Source organism: Aquila chrysaetos, chromosome 1 (assembly GCF_900496995.4).
Source record: "Aquila chrysaetos chrysaetos chromosome 1, bAquChr1.4, whole genome shotgun sequence".
Taxonomy (NCBI): Eukaryota; Metazoa; Chordata; class Aves; order Accipitriformes; family Accipitridae; genus Aquila; species Aquila chrysaetos.
In genome coordinates, this window is record NC_044004.1 from 62,703,429 (window position 1) to 62,715,945 (window position 12,517).

Sequence of the window (12,517 nt, forward strand, 5' to 3'; positions counted from 1 at the left end):
GCCTGGGAAAAACCTCAGCATATTTGTCTCAGAGATGAATGGCTGACAGGTATTTTTCCAGGGCTCCAGGGGGAAGCAGGGGAAAAATTAATTTTCTAATCCAAAGAAAAGACTTGGAGATTTTAATTTTTTTTCCCCTAACCTGAACTAGTATTAAAATTATATATAGATATCAGAAAAAAGCTAATCAAGTTTTCCTTTTTGGTGAAACAACTTTCTAGAAAGAAAGTCATTTTAGGTTCATTAAAATAAGCTACATTAGATGAAAAGAAAAAGCCTTACTTCCTTCTTTTCCTATTAAAACAGAGTAAGAGTTACAACTCTAAATGAAAGTCATTTTACACTAAAAAAAATTATCACTTCTGCAAATAACAAGAAGACATTCTGACATTTTCCAAATTATTTTTGTCTTACTTCCGCTCAAAAGAAAATGCCATTAAAATTGATAAGCTTTAACAAGCAATTTTGTTTTGAAGAAACAGCCTTTTCTAAGAGAAAATTGTTTCAATGGAATTTTTTTTTCTGTTTTGATCACTAACTAATTATTTGAAGACACTGGAGTTCTCTGATCCTGGACATATGACATGGATTATAGTGAAACCAGCTGGAGATTAGATTTCTAACTCACATACGGAGCTCATGACCCTCTTTATGAATCATCACACCGTTTGTTTAATATTTAATGCAACTCTTAGTTACTCTGAAGAAAACGTTGAACAACAGGGGCCCATAAAATTAAAATCACACAACAAAATCACAGCTACTTGCATATCCTCTCTCTTCTTTGGGACTTCATCACAAATCTGTCTGATCTAGGTTCATTAAGTTTATTTTTTCACTCCTGAGATGGTAAGATATGATGGAACACTAAAATTTTATATAAACATCTCTGATTACAGCTTGCGAGCCTCAAGAGATCCAGCCTCGCCTTTCATGCAAACCTAGACATGGTAATATCTTGAGATTAAAAAGAAATATTTCTGAGCGTGTTAATCTACTGAAGTCTTAGGAAGAGTGGGAAATTAAAACTGTGCAGCTCTAGATATAATTTTACTACCTTAAATGGATAGACCATGCACACTGGAAAAGTAACTGCCTCGGTCGTGATCTCTCTTTCCTCAGCTCCTTAACTCACCAACTTGAAAAATAAATTTGGAAGACTATCAGTAGGTACCTATGGATCTCAATGAACGCAAGCCTGCAGTCAGGAACATTTTATCTACCTATTTCACCACAGCTAAAAGAAATATACTTTTTCTAAATGCATTTGCACAGCTTCTAAAAACTGCCATTGTGTTAAGTGCTATTAAATGAGTTGTGCACGACATTTAACGCTTCCCCCCACCTCCTCATCTGAGCAAGGTCAGCGAAGTCAAGACAAAACCCAGCTCCCATCCGTCAACCTGAATCTGTCTTTTGTTCAAAGACCTGTTTCCACTCAATATGAAGACACATCTCGCCTCCAGCTTTCATACCAAAGCATAGATTCGCATCCAATCCCCGACAGACATCCAACGAGCAAAATCTCTTTACAGCTGTGCTATTTTCTGGCATCAAGCATCCCTCTGCCTTTCCTTTTGGTCCCATCAGCACTCCCACTCCAACTTACCCTCATAATACCAACAAATTGCATACCCCCTTACCCCTAGATGCCTATTTTGACCTGGAATTGATTGATACAGCATTAGACAAGTCATGTAAGGCTTGTGTGGCTCACTGCTAATAATTCAGCATCAGCAGGCATGACCATTTAAAAGCTCCTTTTAATAATATAATGACTGGTTGAGTGGATTCAGTGTTAAAATATTGTGAAGTTGCATCTTCGCTCAAAAGCAGTGCTCCAGGCAAGTCTCAAAGCACAGGCAGCATTGATCGCCTCATGCCAGATGGAGTTAGGTGTGCAGCTGGAAGACACTGGCAATTGTGCCAGCTTGACATGCTGCTGCTGCTCCTTAGCTGCCGCTCCTTAGCTGCCGCTGTCCTGCCTGTGCTGAGCCAGCAGCAGGGAATGTACGAGCACTCCTCATCCCCTCCAGTGCAGGTTACTGCAGCCCACGCCGAAGGCTGCTGACACTGTCCTTAGAGCAGATGAAAGGCTTTCTCACGGTCCTTTTTGAAGCTCTGCTGTGCTTTTTCACTCCTGCCAAAGCCAATGTCTGCATGGGCAAAATGGTTTTGCATATGCAAAGAGCCGCAAGTGTGGAGCATTGCCAAATCTGCATGTGCTGGAAGCAGTTTATACATTTTCCAATTGAAAAGCATGCAACTGCAGCCCTGACTTCTGCACGGCCTCTCTCTGCCTCAGCACCGAGCATCTGCAGAGCATTTGCATGGTTGTTGAGGTTACTGTCTCTGAAAGCTTAAACCCATCTGAAGGGGTGGCTGTGGGCACAGAAATCCCAGGTCACCCACCTCCCTAAGCAGGGCAGCAGCAGCAGGGAGACACCCTCTTCTGTTGGAAACACCAAGCACACACTCAATGGAAAAAACAGGCACCTAAGGAGATTTTTCTCCCAAGAAACCACTTGTTGTGGGGCCCTTTGCCGAATTATGTATGTAAGTAGACCTTCCAAGCCCAGCAACACTGTCCTTGCCATCTCTCCCAGCTTTGCAGTCTGCATAACTATTCCAGCAGCACTTTCTTGTGCACTCCCCAGCAGAATTAATTAATGTTTGCACAGTACTTTGAAGATGAAAGTACTAAGCGACTGCTAAATATTAGGCCAGATTCTCAGCTGGTTTAAAAAATGGCATTTGCAGCATGGCATCTGGGCCCACAATCACCCTGTCTCATTAGAGACACTGTAGAGAATGTGAAGAAAAAAGAATTTTAAAAATGAAAGAAAAAATGCGTGAGAAAAAGAATACAGAAAAAGAAGAATATATAAAAATATGTAGAGAAGCAGCACTGAAGTAATAACCTTCATGTTTTTCCTGGAGTCCCTCTTTCTGCAGGTGAAGAGTACAAATATGCAGAGCTATGACACCATTCTCCTTCAAACCTCCTCAACACTCACCTCTGACGAGATGCCTACAAATCATTTGGCACTGATTAGCCAGCTGATGTACTGTGACTTCTGCACATTACACTTATCATAACCATCCTGCTCTTAACATTGGCCCGCCCCATCTATTTACTCAATGTCCTGCTTCTTTCCTATCCTCTGCCTTGAGCATCTGCAGTGTTTTTTTCTTACATATAAGTGCCAGGCCCAGCCCAGTGATACACAGACACCAACAAAATGTCTTTCCAGTCCTTTGCAGGCTCCATATAGTATGGACATGCAAAAGTCAGTCTCAAAGGGTTTGGATCCACTCATTGAGATGTGTGTGTTCCTACATAAAAGTGTTGATCACGGAAAGCAACCCAGGAGGTTTAACTCAGACACATGTTATACATAAACCAGCTGTGTGCTTTTCCAAAAGGCACCATGCTGCTGCAGTTTAAGGGCTAAACTTACTGCTTATGCTAGATTTTTTTTTTTTAAAGCAGAAATTGCTTTTAAAATTGCAAACACGTGGTCCAAGAGAAAGTTTCATCGGCGAATCAGTCTGTCACTTGAATAAACTGCAATAGTTATAAGGTGAGACAAAGTGACTCTAAATATTATAGAGACTGGCAAGGATGCCTTCCTCTGGGGGCTTGCGATAACACAGCTGGCACCGAGAGGAGAGAAGGCACCAGCAGACTGCATGTATCTCATGCTGGGACACCACGGCTGATGGGAGAAGGACCTCCATTGGCTGGATGTGTGTGGAATGAAGCACTAGCGATGAGCGAGATCATCTGAGGGTGAGGTATTAGAACAAGTCGCCTCATTGATTGCAAAGGGACTGATGCTGCATGGCTTGGATCTGGCCAAATCTCTTATCACATCCATGTGATCTAAGAGCCAAACTCAGACCCACTTCAAAAAAACAGCTCCAGTTATTTCAGTAGGAAGCCATGCATCCAAAGGGTGTCAATACTCTTTCCATGGCCTCGCTAGACCTTACGTTTTCAACCCCCTAACTACATCAGTTGCATGTACTATTCACAGAGATGCAAGAGGAGAGTCCTCAAGTCTCTTCCCATGTGCAACAGCAAGACTCTACTCACTCAAATGCCTAAAATAGTACTGGACTTCTAGGTATTAAAATTAAAATGTCACACCAAAAATTAGTTCCCATGCTGTGAGATTCCAGCAAGTGTTAAAAATCCCAAGGACACTGCATTTGCAACAAGCCTTTTTTTAAAGAAGGTAAAACCAAAGAGAAAACTGGGGCCTGCAACCTCAAGTTTTTCATCTGTACTCCCTTGGTGCAGCAGTACTGCTCAAAACATGAAAGGAGAGGATGCCCCTACCCACTCAAAAACAGGAAGTCTGCCCATATACACACACTGCCAGTAGCAGAGAGTCACAGATGCAACCAAGCAGGTTAACTTCCAAGCTTCGTGCCTTGGGCAAAGCTGGGTATTTCCCCATCTGGCTGCAGATCTTTCTTACCCCTCTGGTCTGTTTCGTGCTCCTTCTTTCCAGCTGAAGCTTCTCTCCATTGCAAAACATCCCTTCTGCATCTTCAGCATGACTTAGGCTGATGCTCTGCACTTGTAGCGTTAATCTCTACAGAGCTAGGATGAGATTTTCAAAAGCACTTAGTGTTGACCTACCTCTGCTCCAAATCAGTCTGGTCATATTAGGTTAACTATATTTAAGTTTGGCCATGTATATTTTGTCATAATAAACTTACCCCAAAGGAATGCTGCTGCTTTAAAACAAGATTACTAGACCTGTGACTATATTTATGCATCTCAATAAGGAATATGATTTTCCAGTTCCAGTTCTGTGGAATTTTTTTTGGAGCACGTTGAATATTTAGTACTGGCAGAACAGAGGTCAATGCAATTATATCCTACATCTTAAAAGGAAACAGTCCCCTCTAAATTCAGTGCTAAAGAAGTGCTGCACTGGAGACCTTAAGGCTCAAAACTCCAAGAACTAATGCTTAAAATTAATAGCAATCTCAACCCAGCCAGAATGCGCTTCTTTTTTTTTCAGCGTCTGTGAATGGCTCTGCACAACCAAGACCCAAATACCTATATAGGACTTTATGTTTCACCTATTCCCTTTTTAAAAAAAAAAACCTGCTAGGCAGTGTTTCTATATAGTACAAGAAGTGACTGTCAGCTGTCATCAGCTCTTTTCCAACGCACAAACACTGGAGAACCACTTCTAAACTTAGTCCATATGGCACCTTCAAAAAGACCAGAGTAATAGTTGGAGAGTTTTAGCCATGAAGCTTATAAAGCGTAGGACTAAATGTACCCTTACAGACCTGTTTTTTTAAAAAATTAGTATGTTGAACCTTATTCTGCTGCATTTTCTCCTTTGATATATATATATTTTTTAACTGAATCCATAATTGGTCTATCTAAATGATTGACAGCAAAGGTGAAGGAACAGCCTGTTAGTCTTGACTACTGGGGTAATGAATAGAGAAGCTGACATGTTAAATTTCTTCACCTCCAATTGGAATCATAAATTATAGACTTCTTTTACATTATCATAATACCAAGTTCATCTTAAAAATAGAATGATTCCTTGGGGGTGTATTTATAGTGAAAAAATACATATCTAATGCTGTACTTAGCATAACTTCATATTTTAATATAATTGGATTGATTGTTCCAATTTCATTCTTATTTTTGGAAATTAACAAGCAGAATCAGATCACCTTACATTTTTCAAAAGGTCCATCGTTTTGCTTCAGCAGGACATTCTGAAATTTTCAAAAGCTGTCTGTAATTTAACGTATCCTCCTGCTCTCTCTACAGCTATTTGGCAGGTTGCATCTTCCCAGCTTGGCTAAGAGCCACTTTATCTGAGTCTCTACAAACTTTGCAGGGAGTGGAACTGAAATCTGAAGAAGTCTGTAGGAACTAAAGTTTCTACCCCATAAAAAACCCTTAATTCAGCCTTCATCCCTAAGCAAACAACTTCTGCGAAACAAATCATCGAGTTAAAATTAATCAGTTTGTGTGAGAGCAAACACAGCCCATCAATAAAAGCAAAGCAATAAACCACAGGGAAATGCCTCCAAGCCAGACACAGTACATTTAAACTCTCCAATTTATTTTGCATGGGAGGGAGGGGAGAGAGCTCTGAAAACTTTTGTCTAAATTAGACTTAATTCAAATCATGCTGGTATGAAACCTCAAGGCCCAGCTCCTAATAGCAGTGTAACTGTGGAAGTGCAGAGGAGATGAAGATGATCTGCACCATGGGATGCCAAGAAGAGACGGGTGCTGGGGAAGGGGTAGATGCAGTCACGCTGGCCCCAGGTCCTCTCCTCCACCCCAAGGTGGACCCAGGCAATAAATCCCTCAATCTGCCCCAAAGCCTTGACAGCACCTGGGGTGGCTGCTAAAGTCATGACGAAGCAGGGTCAAAGGAAGATACCTCGGCCACGGTGCTTTCCATTCCCCTGGGTTTTCCATACCTTTAATGTATACGGACAGCCCTGTCGGCAATGCTGCTTCCTACTGACTATCCCACAGGAAAAAAAATCAGCCTCAAGCCATCTGCACGATGAATTCCCCTACAGTTCAGTTAAGTGCTGCCTGCCTTCAATTACATTGGTGTGCCTCAATCTTATGAAATATTTTCAATTTCCAGAACAATTTCGACATGGGGAGAGAGGAAGGGACAGGGAAGAACAATACACTTCCAATAAAATTTGGGACTGTTCATGATTTCTTTCACCCCAGCAAAAAATCCTCTTAAGACACAAATAAATGTATCTTATTAAGTTAGCAGGATCTTCTAATAGTGCAATTAGCTTTCATAGGAGATAGGCCCATGTACTGTCTTGAGAATAGACAATCAGGCATATATAAGCATGTAATATCAGGCACACTTCTCTCAAATTAAGGAAAGTATTTGTCATTTCCAGTGCTGACATTGAAAAAGTGGTGTCTTAAATGCCATATTAGCATCAAAACCCAAGGACCCCCTGAGCAGCCCCTCTCAAGGAGCAAGCCCCTGCATCAACTCCTGCAATTCCCCTTTCACTGCCTGAAGGAGGAGAAGCGCTGCTGGGGAGCATCACTTGCACAGGAGAAGGCAGCAAGATCCACAACACTGCAATGAGCTCATTAACAAGTCATGGCTAAGACATCTGAAAGACTTTGAGACTTTACCTCTTGCAACCAGGTAAGGAGCCACTGCAGCAGTCCCATCCCATCCCAACCTCCCACAGAGGTCCGGAGCTCGCCCCCTCATTTTGCAGCCCTACTCAGCACAACACGCATGGACATACCCAAGCATCGCCTACTGCTCTGTGGATTAGGCAAAAGCAGCTTTTTTCTTATTTCAATTAATGTGGGGTTGGTGAATTGTAACCCTTATCCATCAATAGGATGGTCTTCATTAGTCTGTTCCCCGTCATTTAACATGACTATAAGCCATCGCCTAACAGATTATACTGACTATTCCATTAATATCCTGTATTCAGCAAATGGGGAGGAAATTGTATTATTCTGGTAACTGTTTAATGTTTGCCATCAGACACATGAGGCAAATGTGTCCAGGAAATGCTTACTCGCCCAATGTCACCTGATGGGTAAATCCAGACACTGTATTCATTTGCAAGGAAGCCACAAGAAATAACTGCAAGAAAGTAGAGCCACCGCACAGAGTAAGAAGAAAATGAGCTAATAAATACTGCCACACCATATCCTAGCGTGCAAAGCAATGTTTTATTACACACTTTAAAATTAATACGTGCTATTTTGTTGGTATCAACAGACGCTCGAAACGCCTGATCCTTCACACTCCACAAACCCTACACAGTGACAAAATCGAACCCCACCATCGGCACTCCATCACCTGTGCGAAGGCACAGAATGAAGTGCCCAAGTGGGAATGAAGTCCCACCCTTCATGCACAGCCAATATTAAAAGCGGCGTGAGCCATTTTCTTCTTGTCAAGATCAGTTTTCTCATCCAGCTCCCACAAGCCATGTTTACATTTCCCTACAAGAGTTTTTCCCTGCCTCCTGCTTCTCCTAAATATAACTCCTCAACCATGTTAGTGGCCTTAATTTAACAAAAAAAACCCTAAACCCACACGCGCCCAAAAAACACCCAACTGAAAAAAAAAAAAAAAAAACCACCACCCTAATATCTGGATTGCAGCAGTTATGTTTCCCCTTGGCTCCTTCTGTAACTTAAGGAGAAGCAGCATTTCCAGACTTGCATCACGGATGGGTGACATCACCTTCTGAGGTTGTCCACGTTTCTCAACCAACCAGGAGGACAAGGCTCTTCATGCAGGTACCCTGGGAGAGATGCATCCTCACACAGCTGGAACCCCTTTGTGATTTCCCTGGTTTAGGCTCCAGGTGGGGGACAGGAGGATAGCAATAACAACACTCAGTGGTGCACAATTTCCAGCTTCTCTTCAGCCTACACCATTTAATATCTGGAACATCTAATAATTATTATTAATTGCACCTAACTGCAAACTGTAGAATAGATGGAAGGAATGCACAAATAAACTCTGGCACATCTGCAGCTTAGCCCCTGCTCTTCAGCTGGATTCAGGTTTACCATGCAAAGTTTGACCCGTCCGTTATATACGTGCTACAACCAAGCTTTGCAAAATTCGTCAATCTGCAAGCCGTGGCAACAAAACCAGCCCAAGAGATGTAGGCAGCAATCTGAGAAGATACTCCCCAGGAATTAGATTTTGTAAACAAACATTTCAGCTAATTGCATTCTTGTTCTCAGTGCAATGAAGGCCCCATTTAGCCAAAGCATTTGTCTACAGCGTTTAGTTTCTTCCATTTAATGAACGCTGATCCTGCCTTAGCCTCGGCTGGTATATCATCAGGATCAACATGAAATGCTAATGGAGAAAAATGCTTAATATCTTTTCAAGTGTTTAAGTTACAACCACAGCTATTAAAGCAAATCCATTTTACCTGTTCCTCCTCAGGCTCCCCAGTGAGACAGATTTAAAAGTTTCCATGGGGAGAAGTGATTCATAAATGGCTACACAGATCAGAGAAGAAAGCCTTTCACTGTTAATTACAGCCAGCATTTTCCGAACCAAAGCTGGTCATTTCACCAGCACAACACAATTAGCGAGGCTCATTTTATTTCGTCGCCTTCACAAATTAGTTCACTTTTTAAAAAGCAAGGTGGCTGCCTCCAGCAGTAGGGATAACCATGCTAGCCAGCCAGGAAAATAAGGCTTTGTGCTCCGCTTGTAGTCCACAGCAGAAAAATCCAACAGGCTCCCCAATTTTCAGGCCCCGTGCTGGTTCAATGCAGAAATCAGTGTTGCTCACTGTGGCATCCGTAACATGAGACTTTGCAGTGCACCCATGTTAAGACGATCACCACAGTCCCATGAATCTAGTCCTTTACAGTGAGAAAATCTTCCTCGTTTTCAAACTTTCCCACTGCTAAGCCAAAGCATAGCATGTGAAATAGCCACAGCAGCAAGGAGGAGGAGGATGCTTCCTGCCCCGCATCCCTGTAGGGCCACTGCAGTGGGTCCAGTCCCAGTGGCATCCATGGCATCCTTGTACTGTGCACTTTGGGGACATCACGGAAATAGCAGGAGTGGGTGATGCATTATAAGAGATGTTGGCCTTCACTTGCCCAGAGAGAACACTCTCGGACACCATCTGCATTTTAAAGCAGGACTTTTTCTTTCTTCCCATGGCTTGAACTGCCCCTCAACTTCTTTGAAGAGCAACTTTTCCGTGGCAGGGGCTTCTGGTGGACATGCCTACCAAGATCCCGGTTTTGAACTAGGCACCCAAAATACTGGTCGGAGCCCCCGGCACTTGCCAGACGGAGCACACTGCTGGCAGGTATCGTTGGAAATGCTGAAGTTATCCTCATGCAGATTTTAAAAGGCCACTGTTTATGCATGTAAATTCTGAAGGGCATTAGCGGCATCACTGACACACACTGACAGCCAGCCCAGCTCCGGGAAGGGAACAAGCAGCAGCGACTGCCTGAATAATTGATGTGCTTTTACTCTGCCCCATGGCCTAGTTATTACATTGCTCACTCTCTTCAACTGCCTGTGGTTTCTAAATTAATTAGAAATCTTAATGTCATGGCCAGCCGGTTAAAAAGAAAAAAAAAAAAACCAGGCACCGAGAACAAAAGAAGAGAGTGCTTCTTGTGCCCTTGAGCCTTGGGATCTCTTACTTCGGCCTGGCCACACAGGGAATAAAAGCGCAATATCAATTTCTGAAGCTTCGGACCCCACTCACTGATGCTAACAGCAGCACAGCATGAAATCCACTCCACCTGCAAAAAGCCCCCATTTCATGGGGGTGAACACCCCCATCAAGGTCAGCCCCTCCCATTAGATGGGGCAAAGCCTTTCCTAGGGGACGGCGCACACACAGAGCAGCTAGCATCTCTTCAGTACAATGAAATATGTCTGATACGTCCCTAGCCCAGCCATTGCAACCTAGCGCCACGCGGTACCAAATGAAAAGACGCTGCTGAAGTCTGGAGGAATTACAGAGCTCGCGGTTGCCCTGCTTATACAGTTGACAGAGCTAAATGATTCTGTGGGATCCCTTTCACGGGCTAAAAAAAATTGCGTGCAACCACCTGACCTCAGAGAACAGGAGAAGCTGATAAAAATGACACATTAATCAAATATAACAATGGGAGTGGCCATTTCTTTGCTACATACATACCCTTATCTACTTACAATATTGCTTATGCTTAAACTTTAAAACAATGTCTATAGCTTTTAAGAAACCCAGTGGGAATAATTCCCCTGTTTCAGCCACATTGCATTAAAGCACAGGTAGTTTTGGTCTAAGTCCTTGGAAAGCACTTAGCCATGATGAATCTGGGGGTGTTTTTAGTTTCTTACTGGCAAAAAGAAATACCGTTTTTTTTAAAAAATCTCTTTACAACTGTACTAAAAGCATAAATAAACACGAACAATTGGTTTCATTGAGATAATTTTAAATTGCACAGATAACTTAGACTAATATTTCACCTTCTTATAAAAGAGCAGTGAAATACCAGTGAAACTCAACAGTGCAGCACAGTCTTTCCCTTTGCCAACGCATTGCGTCTTACTGTAATCTTACTGCAGGATGGTGAGGGGGAGAAAGGTATAAAACACCTTTCCATTATTCCGTTTGGAAAATCATTATTTAAAATTAATTGGATTTTTCAGTCTTTCTTTTTGACATGGATAAACCAACTTAGACTCAAAGCAATGGATTGTTTGAGTCCCCAGTAAAGTTGCCCTACATCTCCCATACATGTTAAATGCCCGAACATGACAGTCCTAGGGCAGAGAAATGAGCTGGTGATGGTGACACCAGGCTTTACAGAGTTTTAAATGACACCGTAAATCCTAATGGAAGTATTCAACAAAATGAATGCCATTCGTTAGCACATGGAAGGTAATTCAAAACCCTGTGCGCCCAAACTACAGGAAAGTGTAGTTCTTGAAAAGCTTAATGCATTTTGATCAAGCATTTATTCACTCCTAGAGCTTCTGTCTGCTATTTTTCCTCTCCTGTCATAATTCTGCATTAAATTGATGCATGCAGTGTCCACCACAACAAAATACATAAGAATCAAAGCAAGTTGCAAATTTAAACCCTTTCAGTGTGTTTCAACATCCTTCCTGAGAACTGAGATGGCACTTCCATTTGTACGGTGGGAAGATGGGCTTCCAGCAAATTGTAATGCTGATACAGGAAGAAGGCAGCATTGGTCCACCCTATGATTTGTTGGCTTACATACTGCCTCTAAAATGCACGTGCTAATTATTGACAGTATGGCACTGCAGATGTAGTGAACACAAGATGTCACTCACATGCATTTTTCAAACCCAAGTAATGAAATTAAGTGTCTCATAAGAACATGTTACATGTTCATACAGAAGCTTTCCTGAACCCTGCAACAACTCCTACCTGTATCTCTTCACATCTGTATTTTTAAATCTCACTATGTTTGCTTTGCTATACTCAACTGTACAGACTTTCACGTATATCCTTTTCTCTCCATACTGTGGCATCTACATACATCTCTTCTCACTTTGAAGTTATTATATTAATTACTACAAAAACTAACTGAAAGGCTCAGCTAATGTAGATTACTCTAGGTTATCCACAGTAATAATGAAGCCATGCACAGGCTTTAAGGCAGAAATGGGGTGGCGTCCTGATCCCTCCTCTGGAACACCGTACAGCTGGAAGGATGTACCAGCTCAAGCAGGACCACCACTCTTCAACATGGCCATGCCCTCCTTGCCCAACTTCTACATCACTTGTCTCCAGAAAGGAGCAAAGTGCAAAACCACACAAGGTCCCGCAGGGGTGCTTGCCTCTCAGCCTCGGAAAGAAGGTGGAAGAAAATACAGGAGATGGCAGCAGTACGGAGCAGCACAGCTTTCCTCGCTGCTTTTCAGAGCCTAGTCTTTCAAGATGCAGCCCCTGGCAAAGTGGCTCATGAAAGTTTGATGAACAGCATTTT

General features: G+C 42.4%; 1 protein-coding gene across 27 annotated transcripts in view; it reads right to left on the reverse strand.

Annotated features, from left to right (window-relative positions):
- ADGRL3 (adhesion G protein-coupled receptor L3) overlaps positions 1-12,517 on the reverse strand; it is a 529,386-nt gene that overhangs the window by 420,602 nt on the left and 96,267 nt on the right. The window contains exon 1 of one of the 27 annotated variants that reach the window (XM_030013698.2): positions 4,488-4,508. The exons of the other annotated variants lie outside the window; for them this stretch is intronic. The gene's annotated coding sequence lies outside the window, so the exon portion shown is untranslated. Of the gene's footprint in view, positions 1-4,487; positions 4,509-12,517 lie in introns of those variants that run through there. 27 annotated transcript variants of the gene reach the window in all.